The sequence below is a fragment of the Taudactylus pleione genome, unplaced genomic scaffold (genome assembly GCF_031769625.1).
Source record: "Taudactylus pleione unplaced genomic scaffold, aTauple2 ptg000085l, whole genome shotgun sequence".
NCBI classification, from domain to species: Eukaryota; Metazoa; Chordata; class Amphibia; order Anura; family Myobatrachidae; genus Taudactylus; species Taudactylus pleione.
Window position 1 is genome coordinate 10710838 of NW_028284487.1, and position 18227 is coordinate 10729064.

General features: G+C 35.8%; 7 non-coding genes across 7 annotated transcripts; all 7 read left to right on the forward strand.

Moving 5' to 3' along the window:
- The first annotated feature begins 740 nt into the window (after positions 1-740).
- On the forward strand, positions 741-814 carry TRNAI-AAU (transfer RNA isoleucine (anticodon AAU)). The gene has a single exon. It is a non-coding gene; the product is annotated as a tRNA-Ile (tRNA).
- Positions 815-1708: 894 nt separating this feature from the next.
- TRNAI-AAU (transfer RNA isoleucine (anticodon AAU)) lies at positions 1709-1782 on the forward strand. Its single transcript has one exon. It is a non-coding gene; the product is annotated as a tRNA-Ile (tRNA).
- An 808-nt stretch (positions 1783-2590) lies between these two features.
- On the forward strand, positions 2591-2664 carry TRNAI-AAU (transfer RNA isoleucine (anticodon AAU)). Its single transcript has one exon. It is a non-coding gene; the product is annotated as a tRNA-Ile (tRNA).
- An 809-nt stretch (positions 2665-3473) lies between these two features.
- TRNAI-AAU (transfer RNA isoleucine (anticodon AAU)) lies at positions 3474-3547 on the forward strand. Its single transcript has one exon. It is a non-coding gene; the product is annotated as a tRNA-Ile (tRNA).
- Positions 3548-4353: 806 nt separating this feature from the next.
- TRNAI-AAU (transfer RNA isoleucine (anticodon AAU)) lies at positions 4354-4427 on the forward strand. Its single transcript has one exon. It is a non-coding gene; the product is annotated as a tRNA-Ile (tRNA).
- Positions 4428-5321: 894 nt separating this feature from the next.
- TRNAI-AAU (transfer RNA isoleucine (anticodon AAU)) lies at positions 5322-5395 on the forward strand. Its single transcript has one exon. It is a non-coding gene; the product is annotated as a tRNA-Ile (tRNA).
- Positions 5396-8849: 3454 nt separating this feature from the next.
- Positions 8850-8923, forward strand: TRNAI-AAU (transfer RNA isoleucine (anticodon AAU)). The gene has a single exon. It is a non-coding gene; the product is annotated as a tRNA-Ile (tRNA).
- The last annotated feature ends 9304 nt before the right edge of the window (positions 8924-18227 follow it).

Consider the following 18227-nt stretch of genomic DNA (forward strand, 5'->3'; position numbering starts at 1 on the left):
GAAGTGTGGGATGAATGCATTGGCTACAGTAAGCAGCCCTTGAAACTTGCTAGAGAACATCATAGACACATACAAAACACAGAATTTTTAAATCCATGTTAGGAATAAAGAAAAATGTCATCCTTTGGCTGATGCAGCATTTCTCTATATGGCATACATAGAAAACTTTTTCTCAAATATAGCAATATGGCAAATCTAAGAAATGCTAAGGCAAATTAATCAATCAGGACATTTATTTGGTGATTGAATCTACTATGGGGGACTAAGTTTTAAGAAGAGAAGAAGAACAGACCTTTACTCTCATTAGTGCACACTGAAGAAGAAAATTCTTAAAACCAGAATATCTTAAAACCATAGCACAAGTGATGGATCACTGCATTCTTATTGCAACTTTTCCTATTTTCAAATGTTTGACAAACATCTCTCCAGTTGAAAACTGCTTTGAAACAGTTTCAAAAGTTTGGAGTAAAGAAACCACTGAAGATGATGGGATTTATACAAAGTTTAAATATAGATAAGCTATCCTAAAATTCAACTTTAAGGAAATTGAACAAAGTTAGGTCCCACCAAGATTTGAAATCAGATTACTGGATTCAAAGTCCAAAGTGCTCACCATTACACCATGGAACCCATTGTTCGAGAGTCTTCCTCTACTCAATATTGCTGATCTTTGAAATACTGAATGTTCTCCTGTTTTAGGTACATTTGGCATTTTTGAGTTTGCTGATGCTTTTATGTTTGGCCGTTTAGCTCAGTTGGTTAGAGCGTGGTGCTAATAACGCCAAGGTCATGGGTTCGATCCCCATATGGGCCATGTGCTTTTTTCTTGTTGTCCTACAAGAAATGCCAAGAAGGGATTTTATCCAGCGGCAAAGTGCATGAAGTGTGGGATGAATGCATGTGCTTTTTTCTTGTTGTCCTACAAGAAATGCCAAGAAGGGATTTTATCCAGCGGCAAAGTGCATGAAGTGTGGGATGAATGCATTGGCTACAGTAAGCAGCCCTTGAAACTTGCTAGAGAACATCATAGACACATACAAAACACAGAATTTTTAAATCCATGTTAGGAATAAAGAAAAATGTCATCCTTTGGCTGATGCAGCATTTCTCTATATGGCATACATAGAAAACTTTTTCTCAAATATAGCAATATGGCAAATCTAAGAAATGCTAAGGCAAATTAATCAATCAGGACATTTATTTGGTGATTGAATCTAGTATGGGGGACTAAGTTTTAAGAAGAGAAGAAGAACAGACCTTTACTCTCATTAGTGCACACTGAAGAAGAAAATTCTTAAAACCAGAATATCTTAAAACCATAGCACAAGTGATGGATCACTGCATTCTTATTGCAACTTTTCCTATTTTCAAATGTTTGACAAACATCTCTCCAGTTGAAAACTGATTTGAAACAGTTTCAAAATTAGTTTGGAGTAAAGAAACCACTGAAGATGATGGGATTTATACAAAGTTTAAATATAGATAAGCTATCCTAAAATTCAACTTTAAGGAAATTGAACAAAGTTAGGTCCCACCAAGATTTGAAATCAGATTACTGGATTCAAAGTCCAAAGTGCTCACCATTACACCATGGAACCCATTGTTCGAGAGTCTTCCTCTACTCAATATTGCTGATCTTTGAAATACTGAATGTTCTCCTGTTTTAGGTACATTTGGCATTTTTGAGTTTGCTGATGCTTTTATGTTTGGCCGGTTAGCTCAGTTGGTTAGAGCGTGGTGCTAATAACGCCAAGGTCATGGGTTCGATCCCCATTCGGGCCATGTGATTTTTCTTGTTGTCCTACAAGAAATGCCAAGAAGGGATTTTATCCAGCGGCAAAGTGCATGAAGTGTGGGATGAATGCATTGGCTACAGTTAGCAGGCCTTGAAACTTGCTAGAGAACATCATAGACACATACAAAACAGAGAATTTTTAAATCCATGTTAGGAATAAACAAAAATGTCATCCTTTGGCTGATGCAGCATTTCTCTATATGGCATACATAGAAAACTTTTTCTCAAATATAGCAATATGGCAAATCTAAGAAATGCTAAGGCAAATTAATCAATCAGGATATTTTTTTGGTGATTGAATCTACTATGGGGGACTAAGTTTTAAGAAGAGAAGAAGAACAGACCTTTACTCTCATTAGTGCACACTGAAGAAGAAAATTCTTAAAACCAGAATATCTTAAAACCATAGCACAAGTGATGGATCACTGCATTCTTATTGCAACTTTTCCTATTTTCAAATGTTTGACAAACATCTCTCCAGTTGAAAACTGATATAAAACAGCTTCAAAATTAGTTTGGAGTAAAGAAACCACTGAAGATGATGGGATTTATACAAAGTTTAAATATAGATAAGCTTTCCTAAAATTCAACTTTAAGGAAATTGAACAAAGTTAGGTCCCACCAAGATTTGAAATCAGATTATTGGATTCAAAGTTCAAAGGGCTCACCATTACACCATGGAACCCATTATTAGAGAGTCTTCCTCTACTCAATATTGCTGATCTTTGAAATACTGAATGTTCTCCTGTTTTAGGTACATTTGGCATTTTTGAGTTTGCTGATGCTTTTATGTTTGGCCGGTTAGCTCAGTTGGTTAGAGCGTGGTGCTAATAATGCCAAGGTCATGGGTTCGATCCCCATACGGGCCATGTGCTTTTTTCTTGTTGTCCTACAAGAAATGCCAAGAAGGGATTTTATCCAGCGGCAAAGTGCATGAAGTGTGGGATGAATGCATTGGCTACAGTAAGCAGCCCTTGAAACTTGCTAGAGAACATCATAGACACATACAAAACACAGAATTTTTAAATCCATGTTAGGAATAAAGAAAAATGTCATCCTTTGGCTGATGCAGCATTTCTCTATATGGCATACATAGAAAACTTTTTCTCAAATATAGCAATATGGCAAATCTAAGAAATGCTAAGGCAAATTAATCAATCAGGACATTTATTTGGTGATTGAATCTAGTATGGGGGACTAAGTTTTAAGAAGAGAAGAAGAACAGACCTTTACTCTCATTAGTGCACACTGAAGAAGAAAATTCTTAAAACCAGAATATCTTAAAACCATAGCACAAGTGATGGATCACTGCATTCTTATTGCAACTTTTCCTATTTTCAAATGTTTGACAAACATCTCTCCAGTTGAAAACTGATTTGAAACAGTTTCAAAATTAGTTTGGAGTAAAGAAACCACTGAAGATGATGGGATTTATACAAAGTTTAAATATAGATAAGCTATCCTAAAATTCAACTTTAAGGAAATTGAACAAAGTTATGTCCCACCAAGATTTGAAATCAGATTACTGGATTCAAAGTCCAAAGTGCTCACCATTACACCATGGAACCCATTGTTCGAGAGTCTTCCTCTACTCAATATTGCTGCTCTTTGAAATACTGAATGTTCTCCTGTTTTAGGTACATTTGGCATTTTTGAGTTTGCTGATGCTTTTATGTTTGGCCGGTTAGCTCAGTTGGTTAGAGCGTGGTGCTAATAATGCCAAGGTCATGGGTTCGATCCCCATACGGGCCATGTGCTTTTTTCTTGTTGTCCTACAAGAAATGCCAAGAAGGGATTTTATCCAGCGGCAAAGTGCATGAAGTGTGGGATGAATGCATTGGCTACAGTAAGCAGCCCTTGAAACTTGCTAGAGAACATCATAGACACATACAAAACACAGAATTTTTAAATCCATGTTAGGAATAAAGAAAAATGTCATCCTTTGGCTGATGCAGCATTTCTCTATATGGCATACATAGAAAACTTTTTCTCAAATATAGCAATATGGCAAATCTAAGAAATGCTAAGGCAAATTAATCAATCAGGACATTTATTTGGTGATTGAATCTACTATGGGGGACTAAGTTTTAAGAAGAGAAGAAGAACAGACCTTTACTCTCATTAGTGCACACTGAAGAAGAAAATTCTTAAAACCAGAATATCTTAAAACCATAGCACAAGTGATGGATCACTGCATTCTTATTGCAACTTTTCCTATTTTCAAATGTTTGACAAACATCTCTCCAGTTGAAAACTGCTTTGAAACAGTTTCAAAAGTTTGGAGTAAAGAAACCACTGAAGATGATGGGATTTATACAAAGTTTAAATATAGATAAGCTATCCTAAAATTCAACTTTAAGGAAATTGAACAAAGTTAGGTCCCACCAAGATTTGAAATCAGATTACTGGATTCAAAGTCCAAAGTGCTCACCATTACACCATGGAACCCATTGTTCGAGAGTCTTCCTCTACTCAATATTGCTGATCTTTGAAATACTGAATGTTCTCCTGTTTTAGGTACATTTGGCATTTTTGAGTTTGCTGATGCTTTTATGTTTGGCCGTTTAGCTCAGTTGGTTAGAGCGTGGTGCTAATAACGCCAAGGTCATGGGTTCGATCCCCATATGGGCCATGTGCTTTTTTCTTGTTGTCCTACAAGAAATGCCAAGAAGGGATTTTATCCAGCGGCAAAGTGCATGAAGTGTGGGATGAATGCATGTGCTTTTTTCTTGTTGTCCTACAAGAAATGCCAAGAAGGGATTTTATCCAGCGGCAAAGTGCATGAAGTGTGGGATGAATGCATTGGCTACAGTAAGCAGCCCTTGAAACTTGCTAGAGAACATCATAGACACATACAAAACACAGAATTTTTAAATCCATGTTAGGAATAAAGAAAAATGTCATCCTTTGGCTGATGCAGCATTTCTCTATATGGCATACATAGAAAACTTTTTCTCAAATATAGCAATATGGCAAATCTAAGAAATGCTAAGGCAAATTAATCAATCAGGACATTTATTTGGTGATTGAATCTAGTATGGGGGACTAAGTTTTAAGAAGAGAAGAAGAACAGACCTTTACTCTCATTAGTGCACACTGAAGAAGAAAATTCTTAAAACCAGAATATCTTAAAACCATAGCACAAGTGATGGATCACTGCATTCTTATTGCAACTTTTCCTATTTTCAAATGTTTGACAAACATCTCTCCAGTTGAAAACTGATTTGAAACAGTTTCAAAATTAGTTTGGAGTAAAGAAACCACTGAAGATGATGGGATTTATACAAAGTTTAAATATAGATAAGCTATCCTAAAATTCAACTTTAAGGAAATTGAACAAAGTTAGGTCCCACCAAGATTTGAAATCAGATTACTGGATTCAAAGTCCAAAGTGCTCACCATTACACCATGGAACCCATTGTTCGAGAGTCTTCCTCTACTCAATATTGCTGATCTTTGAAATACTGAATGTTCTCCTGTTTTAGGTACATTTGGCATTTTTGAGTTTGCTGATGCTTTTATGTTTGGCCGGTTAGCTCAGTTGGTTAGAGCGTGGTGCTAATAACGCCAAGGTCATGTGTTCGATCCCCATACGGGCCATGTGCTTTTTCTTGTTGTCCTACAAGAAATGCCAAGAAGGAATTTTATCCAGCGGCAAAGTGCATGAAGTGTGGGATGAATGCATTGGCTACAGTTAGCAGCCCTTGAAACTTGTTAGAGAACATCATAGACACATACAAAACAGAGAATTTTTAAATCCATGTTAGGAATAATCAAAAATGTCATCCTTTGGTTGATGCAGCATTTCTCTATATGGCATACATAGAAAACTTTTTCTCAAATATAGCTATATGGCAAATCTAAGAAATGCTAAGGCAAATTAATCAATCAGGACATTTATTTGGTGATTGAATCTACTATGGGGGACTAAGTTTTAAGAAGAGAAGAAGAATAGACCTTTACTCTCATTAGTGCACACTGAAGAAGAAAATTCTTAAAACCAGAATATCTTAAAACCATAGCACAAGTGATGGATCACTGCATTCTTATTGCAACTTTTCCTATTTTCAAATGTTTGACAAACATCTCTCCAGTTGAAAACTGATTTGAAACAGCTTCAAAATTAGTTTGGAGTAAAGAAACCACTGAAGATGATGGGATTTATACAAAGTTTAAATATAGATAAGCTATCCTAAAATTCAACTTTAAGGAAATTGAACAAAGTTAGGTCCCACCAAGATTTGAAATCAGATTACTGGATTCAAAGTCCAAAGTGCTCACCATTACACCATGGAACCCATTATTAGAGAGTCTTCCTCTACTCAATATTGCTGATCTTTGAAATACTGAATGTTCTCCTGTTTTAGGTACATTTGGCATTTTTTAGTTTGCTGATGCTTTTATGTTTGGCCGGTTAGCTCAGTTTGTTAGAGCGTGGTGCTTATAAAGCCAAGGTCATGTGTTCGATCCCCATACGGGCCATGTGCTTTTTCTTGTTGTCCTACAAGAAATGCCAAGAAGGGATTTTATCCAGCGGCAAAGTGCATGAAGTGTGGGATGAATGCATTGGCTACAGTTAGCAGCCCTTGAAACTTGCTAGAGAACATCATAGACACATACAAAACAGAGAATTTTTAAATCCATGTTAGGAATAATCAAAAATGTCATCCTTTGGCTGATGCAGCATTTCTCTATATGGCATACATAGAAAACTTTTTCTCAAATATAGCAATATGGCAAATCTAAGAAATGCTAAGGCAAATTAATCAATCAGGACATTTTTTTGGTGATTGAATCTACTATGGGGGACTAAGTTTTAAGAAGAGAAGAAGAACAGACCTTTACTCTCATTAGTGCACACTGAAGAAGAAAATTCTTAAAACCAGAATATCTTAAAACCATAGCACAAGTGATGGATCACTGCATTCTTATTGCAACTTTTCCTATTTCCAAATGTTTGATAAACATCTCTCCAGTTGAAAACTGATTTGAAACAGTTTCAAAATTAGTTTGGAGTAAAGAAACCACTGAAGATGATGGGATTTATACAAAGTTTAAATATAGATAAGCTATCCTAAAATTCAACTTTAAGGAAATTGAACAAAGTTAGGTCCCACCAAGATTTGAAATCAGATTACTGGATTCAAAGTCCAAAGTGCTCACCATTACACCATGGAACCCATTATTAGAGAGTCTTCCTCTACTCAATATTGCTGATCTTTGAAATACTGAATGTTCTCCTGTTTTAGGTACATTTGGCATTTTTTAGTTTGCTGATGCTTTTATGTTTGGCCGGTTAGCTCAGTTTGTTAGAGCGTGGTGCTTATAAAGCCAAGGTCATGTGTTCGATCCCCATACGGGCCATGTGCTTTTTCTTGTTGTCCTACAAGAAATGCCAAGAAGGGATTTTATCCAGCGGCAAAGTGCATGAAGTGTGGGATGAATGCATTGGCTACAGTTAGCAGCCCTTGAAACTTGCTAGAGAACATCATAGACACATACAAAACAGAGAATTTTTAAATCCATGTTAGGAATAATCAAAAATGTCATCCTTTGGCTGATGCAGCATTTCTCTATATGGCATACATAGAAAACTTTTTCTCAAATATAGCAATATGGCAAATCTAAGAAATGCTAAGGCAAATTAATCAATCAGGACATTTTTTTGGTGATTGAATCTACTATGGGGGACTAAGTTTTAAGAAGAGAAGAAGAACAGACCTTTACTCTCATTAGTGCACACTGAAGAAGAAAATTCTTAAAACCAGAATATCTTAAAACCATAGCACAAGTGATGGATCACTGCATTCTTATTGCAACTTTTCCTATTTCCAAATGTTTGATAAACATCTCTCCAGTTGAAAACTGATTTGAAACAGTTTCAAAATTAGTTTGGAGTAAAGAAACCACTGAAGATGATGGGATTTATACAAAGTTTAAATATAGATAAGCTATCCTAAAATTCAACTTTAAGGAAATTGAACAAAGTTAGGTCCCACCAAGATTTGAAATCAGATTACTGGATTCAAAGTCCAAAGTGCTCACCATTACACCATGGAACCCATTATTAGAGAGTCTTCCTCTACTCAATATTGCTGATCTTTGAAATACTGAACGTTCTCCTGTTTTAGGTACATTTGGCATTTTTGAGTTTGCTGATGCTTTTATGTTTGGCCGGTTAGCTCAGTTTGTTAGAGCGTGGTGCTTATAAAGCCAAGGTCATGTGTTCGATCCCCATACGGGCCATGTGCTTTTTCTTGTTGTCCTACAAGAAATGCCAAGAAGGAATTTTATCCAGCGGCAAAGTGCATGAAGTGTGGGATGAATGCATTGGCTACAGTTAGCAGCCCTTGAAACTTGTTAGAGAACATCATAGACACATACAAAACAGAGAATTTTTAAATCCATGTTAGGAATAATCAAAAATGTCATCCTTTGGCTGATGCAGCATTTCTCTATATGGCATACATAGAAAACTTTTTCTCAAATATAGCTATATGGCAAATCTAAGAAATGCTAAGGCAAATTAATCAATCAGGACATTTATTTGGTGATTGAATCTACTATGGGGGACTAAGTTTTAAGAAGAGAAGAAGAATAGACCTTTACTCTCATTAGTGCACACTGAAGAAGAAAATTCTTAAAACCAGAATATCTTAAAACCATAGCACAAGTGATGGATCACTGCATTCTTATTGCAACTTTTCCTATTTTCAAATGTTTGACAAACATCTCTCCAGTTGAAAACTGATTTGAAACAGCTTCAAAATTAGTTTGGAGTAAAGAAACCACTGAAGATGATGGGATTTATACAAAGTTTAAATATAGATAAGCTATCCTAAAATTCAACTTTAAGGAAATTGAACAAAGTTAGGTCCCACCAAGATTTGAAATCAGATTACTGGATTCAAAGTTCAAAGGGCTCACCATTACACCATGGAACCCATTATTAGAGAGTCTTCCTCTACTCAATATTGCTGATCTTTGAAATACTGAATGTTCTCCTGTTTTAGGTACATTTGGCATTTTTGTGTTTGCTGATGCTTTTATGTTTGGCCGGTTAGCTCAGTTGGTTAGAGCGTGGTGCTAATAACGCCAAGGTCATGTGTTCGATCCCCATACGGGCCATGTGCTTTTTCTTGTTGTCCTACAAGAAATGCCAAGAAGGAATTTTATCCAGCGGCAAAGTGCATGAAGTGTGGGATGAATGCATTGGCTACAGTTAGCAGCCCTTGAAACTTGTTAGAGAACATCATAGACACATACAAAACAGAGAATTTTTAAATCCATGTTAGGAATAATCAAAAATGTCATCCTTTGGTTGATGCAGCATTTCTCTATATGGCATACATAGAAAACTTTTTCTCAAATATAGCTATATGGCAAATCTAAGAAATGCTAAGGCAAATTAATCAATCAGGACATTTATTTGGTGATTGAATCTACTATGGGGGACTAAGTTTTAAGAAGAGAAGAAGAATAGACCTTTACTCTCATTAGTGCACACTGAAGAAGAAAATTCTTAAAACCAGAATATCTTAAAACCATAGCACAAGTGATGGATCACTGCATTCTTATTGCAACTTTTCCTATTTTCAAATGTTTGACAAACATCTCTCCAGTTGAAAACTGATTTGAAACAGCTTCAAAATTAGTTTGGAGTAAAGAAACCACTGAAGATGATGGGATTTATACAAAGTTTAAATATAGATAAGCTATCCTAAAATTCAACTTTAAGGAAATTGAACAAAGTTAGGTCCCACCAAGATTTGAAATCAGATTACTGGATTCAAAGTCCAAAGTGCTCACCATTACACCATGGAACCCATTATTAGAGAGTCTTCCTCTACTCAATATTGCTGATCTTTGAAATACTGAATGTTCTCCTGTTTTAGGTACATTTGGCATTTTTTAGTTTGCTGATGCTTTTATGTTTGGCCGGTTAGCTCAGTTTGTTAGAGCGTGGTGCTTATAAAGCCAAGGTCATGTGTTCGATCCCCATACGGGCCATGTGCTTTTTCTTGTTGTCCTACAAGAAATGCCAAGAAGGGATTTTATCCAGCGGCAAAGTGCATGAAGTGTGGGATGAATGCATTGGCTACAGTTAGCAGCCCTTGAAACTTGCTAGAGAACATCATAGACACATACAAAACAGAGAATTTTTAAATCCATGTTAGGAATAATCAAAAATGTCATCCTTTGGCTGATGCAGCATTTCTCTATATGGCATACATAGAAAACTTTTTCTCAAATATAGCAATATGGCAAATCTAAGAAATGCTAAGGCAAATTAATCAATCAGGACATTTTTTTGGTGATTGAATCTACTATGGGGGACTAAGTTTTAAGAAGAGAAGAAGAACAGACCTTTACTCTCATTAGTGCACACTGAAGAAGAAAATTCTTAAAACCAGAATATCTTAAAACCATAGCACAAGTGATGGATCACTGCATTCTTATTGCAACTTTTCCTATTTCCAAATGTTTGATAAACATCTCTCCAGTTGAAAACTGATTTGAAACAGTTTCAAAATTAGTTTGGAGTAAAGAAACCACTGAAGATGATGGGATTTATACAAAGTTTAAATATAGATAAGCTATCCTAAAATTCAACTTTAAGGAAATTGAACAAAGTTAGGTCCCACCAAGATTTGAAATCAGATTACTGGATTCAAAGTCCAAAGTGCTCACCATTACACCATGGAACCCATTATTAGAGAGTCTTCCTCTACTCAATATTGCTGATCTTTGAAATACTGAACGTTCTCCTGTTTTAGGTACATTTGGCATTTTTGAGTTTGCTGATGCTTTTATGTTTGGCCGGTTAGCTCAGTTTGTTAGAGCGTGGTGCTTATAAAGCCAAGGTCATGTGTTCGATCCCCATACGGGCCATGTGCTTTTTCTTGTTGTCCTACAAGAAATGCCAAGAAGGAATTTTATCCAGCGGCAAAGTGCATGAAGTGTGGGATGAATGCATTGGCTACAGTTAGCAGCCCTTGAAACTTGTTAGAGAACATCATAGACACATACAAAACAGAGAATTTTTAAATCCATGTTAGGAATAATCAAAAATGTCATCCTTTGGCTGATGCAGCATTTCTCTATATGGCATACATAGAAAACTTTTTCTCAAATATAGCTATATGGCAAATCTAAGAAATGCTAAGGCAAATTAATCAATCAGGACATTTATTTGGTGATTGAATCTACTATGGGGGACTAAGTTTTAAGAAGAGAAGAAGAATAGACCTTTACTCTCATTAGTGCACACTGAAGAAGAAAATTCTTAAAACCAGAATATCTTAAAACCATAGCACAAGTGATGGATCACTGCATTCTTATTGCAACTTTTCCTATTTTCAAATGTTTGACAAACATCTCTCCAGTTGAAAACTGATTTGAAACAGCTTCAAAATTAGTTTGGAGTAAAGAAACCACTGAAGATGATGGGATTTATACAAAGTTTAAATATAGATAAGCTATCCTAAAATTCAACTTTAAGGAAATTGAACAAAGTTAGGTCCCACCAAGATTTGAAATCAGATTACTGGATTCAAAGTTCAAAGGGCTCACCATTACACCATGGAACCCATTATTAGAGAGTCTTCCTCTACTCAATATTGCTGATCTTTGAAATACTGAATGTTCTCCTGTTTTAGGTACATTTGGCATTTTTGTGTTTGCTGATGCTTTTATGTTTGGCCGGTTAGCTCAGTTGGTTAGAGCGTGGTGCTAATAACGCCAAGGTCATGTGTTCGATCCCCATACGGGCAATGTGCTTTTTCTTGTTGTCCTACAAGAAATGCCAAGAAGGGATTTTATCCAGCGGCAAAGTGCATGAAGTGTGGGATGAATGCATTGGCTACAGTAAGCAGCCCTTGAAACTTGCTAGAGAACATCATAGACACATACAAAACAGAGAATTTTTAAATCCATGTTAGGAATAAACAAAAATGTCATCCTTTGTCTGATGCAGCATTTCTCTATATGGCATACATAGAAAACTTTTTCTCAAATATAGCAATATGGCAAATCTAAGAAATGCTAAGGCAAATTAATCAATCAGGACATTTATTTGGTGATTGAATCTACTATGGGGGACTAAGTTTTAAGAAGAGAAGAAGAACAGACCTTTACTCTCATTAGTGCACACTGAAGAAGAAAATTCTTAAAACCAGAATATCTTAAAACCATAGCACAAGTGATGGATCACTGCATTCTTATTGCAACTTTTCCTATTTCCAACTGTTTGACAAACATCTCTCCAGTTGAAAACTGATTTGAAACAGTTTCAAAATTAGTTTGGAGTAAAGAAACCACTGAAGATGATGGGATTTATACAAAGTTTAAATATAGATAAGCTATCCTAAAATTCAACTTTAAGGAAATTGAACAAAGTTAGGTCCCACCAAGATTTGAAATCAGATTACTGGATTCAAAGTCCAAAGTGCTCACCATTACACCATGGAACCCATTGTTCGAGAGTCTTCCTCTACTCAATATTGCTGATCTTTGAAATACTGAATGTTCTCCTGTTTTAGGTACATTTGGCATTTTTGAGTTTGCTGATGCTTTTATGTTTGGCCGGTTAGCTCAGTTGGTTAGAGCGTGGTGCTAATAACGCCAATGTCATGTGTTCGATCCCCATACGGGCCATGTGCTTTTTCTTGTTGTCCTACAAGAAATGCCAAGAAGGGATTTTATCCAGCGGCAAAGTGCATGAAGTGTGGGATGAATGCATTGGCTACAGTTAGCAGCCCTTGAAACTTGTTAGAGAACATCATAGACACATACAAAACAGAGAATTTTTAAATCCATGTTAGGAATAATCAAAAATGTCATCCTTTGGCTGATGCAGCATTTCTCTATATGGCATACATAGAAAACTTTTTCTCAAATATAGCAATATGGCAAATCTAAGAAATGCTAAGGCAAATTAATCAATCAGGACATTTATTTGGTGATTGAATCTACTATGGGGGACTAAGTTTTAAGAAGAGAAGAAGAACAGACCTTTACTCTCATTAGTGCACACTGAAGAAGAAAATTCTTAAAACCAGAATATCTTAAAACCATAGCACAAGTGATGGATCACTGCATTCTTATTGCAACTTTTCCTATTTTCAAATGTTTGACAAACATCTCTCCAGTTGAAAACTGATTTGAAACAGCTTCAAAATTAGTTTGGAGTAAAGAAACCACTGAAGATGATGGGATTTATACAAAGTTTAAATATAGATAAGCTATCCTAAAATTCAACTTTAAGGAAATTGAACAAAGTTAGGTCCCACCAAGATTTGAAATCAGATTACTGGATTCAAAGTTCAAAGGGCTCACCATTACACCATGGAACCCATTATTAGAGAGTCTTCCTCTACTCAATATTGCTGATCTTTGAAATACTGAATGTTCTCCTGTTTTAGGTACATTTGGCATTTTTGTGTTTACTGATGCTTTTATGTTTGGCCGGTTAGCTCAGTTGGTTAGAGCGTGGTGCTAATAACGCCAAGGTCATGTGTTCGATCCCCATACGGGCAATGTGCTTTTTCTTGTTGTCCTACAAGAAATGCCAAGAAGGGATTTTATCCAGCGGCAAAGTGCATGAAGTGTGGGATGAATGCATTGGCTACAGTAAGCAGCCCTTGAAACTTGCTAGAGAACATCATAGACACATACAAAACAGAGAATTTTTAAATCCATGTTAGGAATAAACAAAAATGTCATCCTTTGGCTGATGCAGCATTTCTCTATATGGCATACATAGAAAACTTTTTCTCAAATATAGCTATATGGCAAATCTAAGAAATGCTAAGGCAAATTAATCAATCAGGACATTTATTTGGTGATTGAATCTACTATGGGGGACTAAGTTTTAAGAAGAGAAGAAGAATAGACCTTTACTCTCATTAGTGCACACTGAAGAAGAAAATTCTTAAAACCAGAATATCTTAAAACCATAGCACAAGTGATGGATCACTGCATTCTTATTGCAACTTTTCCTATTTTCAAATGTTTGACAAACATCTCTCCAGTTGAAAACTGATTTGAAACAGCTTCAAAATTAGTTTGGAGTAAAGAAACCACTGAAGATGATGGGATTTATACAAAGTTTAAATATAGATAAGCTATCCTAAAATTCAACTTTAAGGAAATTGAACAAAGTTAGGTCCCACCAAGATTTGAAATCAGATTACTGGATTCAAAGTCCAAAGTGCTCACCATTACACCATGGAACCCATTATTAGAGAGTCTTCCTCTACTCAATATTGCTGATCTTTGAAATACTGAACGTTCTCCTGTTTTAGGTACATTTGGCATTTTTGAGTTTGCTGATGCTTTTATGTTTGGCCGGTTAGCTCAGTTTGTTAGAGCGTGGTGCTTATAAAGCCAAGGTCATGTGTTCGATCCCCATACGGGCCATGTGCTTTTTCTTGTTGTCCTACAAGAAATGCCAAGAAGGGATTTTATCCAGCGGCAAAGTGCATGAAGTGTGGGATGAATGCATTGGCTACAGTAAGCAGCCCTTGAAACTTGCTAGAGAACATCATAGACACATACAAAACAGAGAATTTTTAAATCCATGTTAGGAATAAACAAAAATGTCATCCTTTGTCTGATGCAGCATTTCTCTATATGGCATACATAGAAAACTTTTTCTCAAATATAGCAATATGGCAAATCTAAGAAATGCTAAGGCAAATTAATCAATCAGGACATTTATTTGGTGATTGAATCTACTATGGGGGACTAAGTTTTAAGAAGAGAAGAAGAACAGACCTTTACTCTCATTAGTGCACACTGAAGAAGAAAATTCTTAAAACCAGAATATCTTAAAACCATAGCACAAGTGATGGATCACTGCATTCTTATTGCAACTTTTCCTATTTTCAAATGTTTGACAAACATCTCTCCAGTTGAAAACTGATTTGAAACAGCTTCAAAATTAGTTTGGAGTAAAGAAACCACTGAAGATGATGGGATTTATACAAAGTTTAAATATAGATAAGCTATCCTAAAATTCAACTTTAAGGAAATTGAACAAAGTTAGGTCCCACCAAGATTTGAAATCAGATTACTGGATTCAAAGTTCAAAGGGCTCACCATTACACCATGGAACCCATTATTAGAGAGTCTTCCTCTACTCAATATTGCTGATCTTTGAAATACTGAATGTTCTCCTGTTTTAGGTACATTTGGCATTTTTGTGTTTACTGATGCTTTTATGTTTGGCCGGTTAGCTCAGTTGGTTAGAGCGTGGTGCTAATAACGCCAAGGTCATGTGTTCGATCCCCATACGGGCAATGTGCTTTTTCTTGTTGTCCTACAAGAAATGCCAAGAAGGGATTTTATCCAGCGGCAAAGTGCATGAAGTGTGGGATGAATGCATTGGCTACAGTAAGCAGCCCTTGAAACTTGCTAGAGAACATCATAGACACATACAAAACAGAGAATTTTTAAATCCATGTTAGGAATAAACAAAAATGTCATCCTTTGGCTGATGCAGCATTTCTCTATATGGCATACATAGAAAACTTTTTCTCAAATATAGCTATATGGCAAATCTAAGAAATGCTAAGGCAAATTAATCAATCAGGACATTTATTTGGTGATTGAATCTACTATGGGGGACTAAGTTTTAAGAAGAGAAGAAGAATAGACCTTTACTCTCATTAGTGCACACTGAAGAAGAAAATTCTTAAAACCAGAATATCTTAAAACCATAGCACAAGTGATGGATCACTGCATTCTTATTGCAACTTTTCCTATTTTCAAATGTTTGACAAACATCTCTCCAGTTGAAAACTGATTTGAAACAGCTTCAAAATTAGTTTGGAGTAAAGAAACCACTGAAGATGATGGGATTTATACAAAGTTTAAATATAGATAAGCTATCCTAAAATTCAACTTTAAGGAAATTGAACAAAGTTAGGTCCCACCAAGATTTGAAATCAGATTACTGGATTCAAAGTCCAAAGTGCTCACCATTACACCATGGAACCCATTATTAGAGAGTCTTCCTCTACTCAATATTGCTGATCTTTGAAATACTGAACGTTCTCCTGTTTTAGGTACATTTGGCATTTTTGAGTTTGCTGATGCTTTTATGTTTGGCCGGTTAGCTCAGTTTGTTAGAGCGTGGTGCTTATAAAGCCAAGGTCATGTGTTCGATCCCCATACGGGCCATGTGCTTTTTCTTGTTGTCCTACAAGAAATGCCAAGAAGGGATTTTATCCAGCGGCAAAGTGCATGAAGTGTGGGATGAATGCATTGGCTACAGTAAGCAGCCCTTGAAACTTGCTAGAGAACATCATAGACACATACAAAACACAGAATTTTTAAATCCATGTTAGGAATAAAGAAAAATGTCATCCTTTGGCTGATGCAGCATTTCTCTATATGGCATACATAGAAAACTTTTTCTCAAATATAGCAATATGGCAAATCTAAGAAATGCTAAGGCAAATTAATCAATCAGGACATTTATTTGGTGATTGAATCTAGTATGGGGGACTAAGTTTTAAGAAGAGAAGAAGAACAGACCTTTACTCTCATTAGTGCACACTGAAGAAGAAAATTCTTAAAACCAGAATATCTTAAAACCATAGCACAAGTGATGGATCACTGCATTCTTATTGCAACTTTTCCTATTTTCAAATGTTTGACAAACATCTCTCCAGTTGAAAACTGATTTGAAACAGTTTCAAAATTAGTTTGGAGTAAAGAAACCACTGAAGATGATGGGATTTATACAAAGTTTAAATATAGATAAGCTATCCTAAAATTCAACTTTAAGGAAATTGAACAAAGTTAGGTCCCACCAAGATTTGAAATCAGATTACTGGATTCAAAGTCCAAAGTGCTCACCATTACACCATGGAACCCATTGTTCGAGAGTCTTCCTCTACTCAATATTGCTGATCTTTGAAATACTGAATGTTCTCCTGTTTTAGGTACATTTGGCATTTTTGTGTTTGCTGATGCTTTTATGTTTGGCCGGTTAGCTCAGTTGGTTAAAGCGTGGTGCTAATAATGCCAAGGTCATATGTTCGATCCCCATGCGGGCCATGTGCTTTTTCTTGTTGTCCTACAAGAAATGCCAAGAAGGGATTTTATCCAGCGGCAAAGTGCATGAAGTGTGGGATGAATGCATTGGCTACAGTTAGCAGCCCTTGAAACTTGTTAGAGAACATCATAGACACATACAAAACAGAGAATTTTTAAATCCATGTTAGGAATAATCAAAAATGTCATCCTTTGGCTGATGCAGCATTTCTCTATATGGCATACATAGAAAACTTTTTCTCAAATATAGCTATATGGCAAATCTAAGAAATGCTAAGGCAAATTAATCAATCAGGACATTTATTTGGTGATTGAATCTACTATGGGGGACTAAGTTTTAAGAAGAGAAGAAGAACAGACCTTTACTCTCATTAGTGCACACTGAAGAAGAAAATTCTTAAAACCAGAATATCTTAAAACCATAGCACAAGTGATGGATCACTGCATTCTTATTGCAACTTTTCCTATTTCCAAATGTTTGATAAACATCTCTCCAGTTGAAAACTGATTTGAAACAGTTTCAAAATTAGTTTGGAGTAAAGAAACCACTGAAGATGATGGGATTTATACAAAGTTTAAATATAGATAAGCTATCCTAAAATTCAACTTTAAGGAAATTGAACAAAGTTAGGTCCCACCAAGATTTGAAATCAGATTACTGGATTCAAAGTCCAAAGTGCTCACCATTACACCATGGAACCCATTATTAGAGAGTCTTCCTCTACTCAATATTGCTGATCTTTGAAATACTGAATGTTCTCCTGTTTTAGGTACATTTGGCATTTTTGTGTTTGCTGATGCTTTTATGTTTGGCCGGTTAGCTCAGTTGGTTAGAGCGTGGTGCTAATAATGCCAAGGTCATGTGTTCGATCCCCATGCGGGCCATGTGCTTTTTCTTGTTGTCCTACAAGAAATGCCAAGAAGGGATTTTATCCAGCGGCAAAGTGCATGAAGTGTGGGATGAATGCATTGGCTACAGTTAGCAGCCCTTGAAACTTGTTAGAGAACATCATAGACACATACAAAACAGAGAATTTTTAAATCCATGTTAGGAATAATCAAAAATGTCATCCTTTGGCTGATGCAGCATTTCTCTATATGGCATACATAGAAAACTTTTTCTCAAATATAGCTATATGGCAAATCTAAGAAATGCTAAGGCAAATTAATCAATCAGGACATTTATTTGGTGATTGAATCTACTATGGGGGACTAAGTTTTAAGAAGAGAAGAAGAATAGACCTTTACTCTCATTAGTGCACACTGAAGAAGAAAATTCTTAAAACCAGAATATCTTAAAACCATAGCACAAGTGATGGATCACTGCATTCTTATTGCAACTTTTCCTATTTTCAAATGTTTGACAAAC